The following is a 5,959-nucleotide window of genomic DNA, read 5'->3' as shown; positions in this document are numbered from 1 at the left end:
GCCCGACACGCAAAACAAAACTTTTTTTTTTAAATACAATTAAATTTAATTCACTATTTTACTTCTTTTAATTTAAATATTGTTACGCAATTCTTGAATGGATTTTTTGAATGTTGGATAGAACGCGGTCGATGGATTGACAGTTGCGATTTCTCGTCTGCTGACAATGATGAATATGTCAATCGAAACGCCAAATTGATTTTCACTACGGACAGAAATCAAACTTGGATGCGCTTGCTCCAGCTATTGATTTTCACAATTGATGGACGGCTAAGGAAATTTGAAAAATGAATTCCAATTTCCTTTAAGTTTGATGATACATTGCTGCTTCAACACCAACAATTTGCGCTGATTTCGACTAAACAACAAGAAGTTCCGTATAACATTTTTCGTGATTGGCAACAGCCAATAGCTGTTTTGTAATGGCCGCCGTGTGTAAGAAGTCAACAATCAGACGGGAATAGTTGAACGAGACGAATTTAGGAGTTAAATACCACTGGGAATGCAGAATTTTGTAACCTAATTAACTAATTATCATCTAGATTATGCATAACTTGCTAATTTATTGATTGACTGCTGTTTGTACTAGGTTTTAAAATGGACTGCAGATTATTAGAACGGTACCAGCGTGATAACACTTAAAGGCGATCAATACAAGTTGGTAATTCTGAGGTTTGTTCATACAAGTTAACTGGATAAATTATTTGTTATTCAAAATAGGGTGTCTCAGCAGAGGGGATGTTGCACCTACCACCTTATTGTCAGTCGTTACTTACAGGAACTTGATTGCAGTATGGTGAATGTGTATTGGCTCCCCTTTGGATGGCACCAATAAATAACTAATCACCTGAGTTTGTGCAGAAAACTTCTTGCAGGGGCTAGGCTATGATAGACAGGAAATTACGGAAACAGCTGGGAGGCATGTGAAACTGGTTATTAGAGCCCACAAATTTCACCACCAGATCTTCAAACCACACTCAACATTGGACCTCCACCAGCCAGAATAAAACAGCTGTCATGTTGAATAAGATGAACTCTTATTCAATAGGATATCCTCCGTCAGGTATAAAATTGAATTTTGCACTATTTGAGCTGTGGTCGTTTGGCACTGTACTATAAATTTGACAACACAGATTCAACTCAACATCAAAAGATTTAAAGATACAAGAAGATTGGATCTTTTCCTCTTGGGATTTGACTTACCTTTCACGCACCTGTATCAAGCCAGCAAGTCGACCGTCAGTCCATAATACCTTGGGTGAAAGCCGAACTGAAAACTGTTGCACTTCACAGTTATTTGACACAGATTTTCTTTGATTTTGACTCTTGATCCTTCCACTGTACGAAATATTGGATTCAGTCGAACCTGAATAATAAAACACAAATTTTAAAAGAGAATATCAATGTGTGCTAATCATGCCTGAATTACTTACCATTGTAACCAGAATAGTTCCGTGGAGTAGTAAAAGTTTCACGACAGCCTGGGCTCTGCAATTGTAAACACGTTCAAAATTTTACCTATAGAGAATAAATTAAGTAAATAAGGAAATGCACCGAATCTGTAAGAGTGAAAAAAGTTTATTAGTTAATTAGTAGCAAATTAAGTACTTTATTATCTTGTTCGTCTCATGAGTCATTTGACAAGTAAAACTGTACAATTTGGTTGCGGTTAAGCAAATTTATTTTCAAACGCAGGCATGATTATTATACAAGTATACATTCAGGGCAAAATCGACAGACACGAACAATTTGGATAATTTACAAACTTTAATAAAGTGACGTAAGGAAATTAGATGGATTCTTGGTTCCTCCTTCGCAGAGCAGGACAGCACGCGGATCGATGGAAAGTGATTTCTGCTCCACATCCTCAGCGCCGGAATCCAATCGGAGTAGCTGTCGGGAATCTGAAAATGAGAGAGGTTTCCTGTATTGCGGATTGCACGCGGCGGATGCCATGCATCCCGCACGTTCCAAGGCGATAGGTATGTAACACATTTCTTTCTTCTTTTCTTTTTTTAAAATTCCGGGCGGAAGCGAACCTGTTAGTCCAACGTCGATCTTGATTTCCGCCCGTCTTGATTGTCACTTATAGTTCTTGATTGCCGTACAAGTGACTCAATCGAAACCTTGTTGTATCTGCGCGAATAATCAATCGATTGACGATCGATTAACCGTTAACTTAAACGGTCAATATTCCGTCGACAGCGAACACTATATTCAGGCAAGAAAATTTCTTGCATCCTATTTTTTCCGTCCGTTTTAATCCAGAATCATCCGTAATGATGAATTACCTATCTGTAAGCCATTGAAATTTACAAAAGGAGAACTTTTTGTAAAAGTAGAACTTATTTTTGATCGATTCCTGCGGATACTTTCCGCTTTCCTTGAACAATGATTTTTCTTCATCATGATTCCGCCTGTTTTGGTGGAATTTTGTTGACCCCCCACAACCTCCCAATGAACCAACAAGTAACTAAAATGATTGGGTAACCCTAAACCCTCCAGCCTTCAGCTGGTAATGGTTTTATTTTCTACACATTATTTTGTAAAGTCGATTGCGCTCTATCAACAAGGTATTTTTTCAGTCACCAACTGATTGGTTTTGTGGCCCGAAAACCTTTGAAGTCCGCCCCAACTGGAAGGGAGACTTTTTCGACTATTTGTGACGGCCTTTGATTAACAAACTGCTGGGCAGAGTGTTAATTTCCTCTTGCTAGTAAAGTAGCTTTTTTCTTCTAGCCCCGTAACTTTCTTGAATTGAATCTTATTTTTATCTGCGTGTCTCCTTCAAAAGAAAAAAAACTTTCTTACATAATTTTCGAAGTTGTTGCAGTTTTTCCTCCAATTGTTTTTTTGATCAAATCGACCAAGCCAAAACCATTTTCGTCCCCCCGTAAACGAATTGTAGAGAAACGAGCCAATTCTTCGCGTGTCGAAGTTCAATTTATCGACTATGGAAACATTTTTTTCTTTCTGTAAAGCTTTTAAAAGCAAGCAAGAATAGAGGGATAAATCAACGTCTAAATTCATCGTGTAACCCCGATAATGGCTTTCTTCGCACTTGCTTTCCTTTTTTTCTGTAAAGTTTTTCGAAGTGACTTAACAAATTTTGAATTTCCCCCCCTTTTTTCCCCTGGTTGTGTTTGTGTTGTTTGTTTTACGTGTTACCCATTTGGCTCCTTGCAGAGTCAAGACGAGAGAAGAAAATTTCTGAATTCATCTAAACTTTTCTCATCTCATCTCATATCTTCTCATCTCATTTTTTCACACCTTTATCGGTATGAGCTTATCTCATCTCATATCTTCTCATCTCATTTTTTTCACACCGTAACTCTCCATCGAAATGGAATTGCTTTTTATTGTCCCAATTTTTTAATTAAATTCACCAAGATGAAAATATTGGGTTCAAACAAAAGTTTGACAAAAGTTCTACTATTTTTTTTTAATGAAATGGAATTGCATTTATTGTCCCATTTTTGATTCACCGAAATGAAAAGAATTGTGTTTTATTGTCCCATTTTGTTTCTCTATTATATGATAGATCGGAGTTAGAATTTTTTCTTCGGCGAAATAAAAAGAATTGTGTTTTATTTGTCCCAATTCTTTTCAGAAAATAAATGGAATTGCTTTTTATTGTCCCATTTTCTTAAAAATCGAATCGCGTTTTTGTTCAACCACAATTCCACCACTGTTTTACATATTTTTTGGGAGAAATTGCGGAATGCGGATGCTTAAGATCCATTCGCTTGAATGTCAAGAGATTTCACTCGTTCGTTCAGGTCCCTCCCTCCCTTCCCTTAAGCAACATGCTTTATGTTCGAACGAAAAGTGTTTATCTTCGTTCGTGTGGCACAAACTGGGACAAGCAGTTTGTTGGACTCATTTTTGTTTGCTGTTCTCGAGTGGAAGAAATGCTCCGTCAAAATAAAACACCAAGTTTTGCAGGATTTATACTTTCTTTAGTGCATTTCCAGTAGTCGGTCGAGTGGACTCTTCAGTAACTACCGAATCCACCCAACCTACTAACAAGAAATACACGGAAAGAATTTTTAAAGTTGACCCACAAACCAAAAATTGGGTCAACTGGTCGAGTCTTTCCAGTTTAGTTTCACCGAGAAAGTTCCATCTTACTCGATGAGCTGCTGGGTGAAGACTGACGATGAAGGCTCCGGATGGGCAACATTTTATACGGGAAGAAAGAAGGTCATCCAAGGAGGAAAAGAAACCAGGCCTCAATTACTTGCACGTGAATAAAGAACTGCCCAAGGTAAACTTGAGGAATGTATTGGGGTCGCTTTGCTATTTCCAAGGGTGTGTCTGGGGGGATTTAGTTCAGGGATAGAGAACAAGGTCACTACGGTCAATAACCCTGCTATCCTTTTCAATAGCTTCTATTGTATGATAACATGTTTTAAAATCCTTGAAAAATGGTTGGATGAGTTTTCCGAAAAGAAATTCTAGAATTCTCTGGAGCTTTATGGAGGACATGAAATAGAATCCATCGCACTTCAATGCTTTTGGTGTTACTTTTACCAAATCATAGGAATTTCATTTATTAAATTTTACTAGCCTAATGTTTAATTCATTTATAAAAACTAGACGAAAAGCGAAAATGAAAAATGTTGCTGATTGACGCCAGAGACCAGACTGACGCAATTTTATTTAAAATAATTGTTTTTCAGCACAAAATTGTTGTGAAATATTTTCCATTACCAATTAATTTTTGTTTAATGATATGGCATTTTTTTAAATCATGTTTATTTACTAGTTTATTTACTAGTTATTATTTACTAAAGGTTAGGCATAATTTAAAAAATCTTGGAAACGTGGTGAAAAATTACGATCACAGAGGACGTGAAGAGCGTGAATCGTTGAGCAAAATGTCTGCCGTCTGCCGTTCAAAAAGTGTATGGTTAACTGAACTCATGGCCTACTGACTACTGAGTACTGACTGAACTACTCAAGTCGATTTTTGTTGCAGGTGCTGCATGGTTTTCATCACTGTTATTCCTAAAATCTAATTATATGAAGTATAAACTAAAACTTTTATTTTGTTGTATGAACAGTGACCCATTTTTCACGAGTAATGGTTTGGTTCGATCCGAATCGTCCTGAGAAAATAAATGTGCTGACTTTATTATACGACTGACTTATTCCAGGAATAATACATCGTAAGTGTACACCTTCTGACAGCCATAAATTCTTAACTATAATTGTGATAATGTAATCACTTGTATGTTTTTAATCGAATGTAGTAAGTATAATCAGTTGATGCTATTAAACCTTAATATTTGAGGTCGACTATTGCAATAGCAGGAAACAAGTTTATTTTACTTATGGTCCTATGGCCTGGCAGGTAATACCGTAACTGCCAGGCTTTTCAAGTATAAATCTGATTCATAGCTTTTTGACTCATTTGGTGATAAGGCTGACATGATAACACATCTCACTGGTGAAATTGTCAAGCATTCTAACGATTCCGACGTTCCGGAAGAGAAGTGGGCGTTTCGACGTCAACTTGAACTTGAAATTGCAACTACTTTCGTTTATTTACCTATTAGCCTCAACTTGTCAAATTTTACACACTTGATGGTCTGACAGGTCTGGTACTCGTAATGGGTCAAGCATCTTAACTTGAACGATTACCGGTAACTAAATTGCGTATTTTCGCCTGCTCTTTACTTGAATTTTGGAACGTTATAATATGAAACTTAACTTTCAAATTCTCATTTAGTAAAGTTTAGAAGTTAGACAAAGTGATACTTTATTTGCCGCTAGGGTATGGCTATCAAGGTCTTATATTACTTCCAGATGAGCTGGGGATTGTGTAATAGTTTCCAGCCTGTCTTCTGAGACACATGCGGCAAAGTAAACATCAAACAAGTTTTTTTTTTTAATTTGACATTCCACTTGAAATTTAATTTATTAGTATTAGTAAGCGAAAAAATAAAAGGGATTG

At 36.7% G+C, this 5,959-nt stretch overlaps 1 long non-coding RNA gene across 3 annotated transcripts; it reads left to right on the top strand.

Moving 5' to 3' along the window:
* The first annotated feature begins 152 nt into the window (after positions 1 to 152).
* On the top strand, positions 153 to 1,398 carry LOC124337367. Of its 3 annotated transcripts, none has more exons than XR_006917266.1 (4): positions 153 to 514; positions 590 to 661; positions 721 to 1,063; positions 1,134 to 1,398. It is a non-coding gene; the product is annotated as an uncharacterized LOC124337367 (long non-coding RNA). The 3 variants fall into 3 exon arrangements; XR_006917265.1 differs by having other exon boundaries at positions 154 to 514; positions 590 to 657; XR_006917264.1 differs by having other exon boundaries at positions 156 to 514; positions 590 to 672; positions 779 to 1,063.
* Positions 1,399 to 5,959: the final 4,561 nt, after the last annotated feature.

The sequence above is a fragment of the Daphnia pulicaria genome, chromosome 4 (assembly GCF_021234035.1).
Source record: "Daphnia pulicaria isolate SC F1-1A chromosome 4, SC_F0-13Bv2, whole genome shotgun sequence".
Taxonomy (NCBI): Eukaryota; Metazoa; Arthropoda; class Branchiopoda; order Diplostraca; family Daphniidae; genus Daphnia; species Daphnia pulicaria.
The sequence above is the reverse complement of the archived record's forward strand: the minus strand, read 5'-3'. Positions and strand labels throughout refer to the sequence as shown.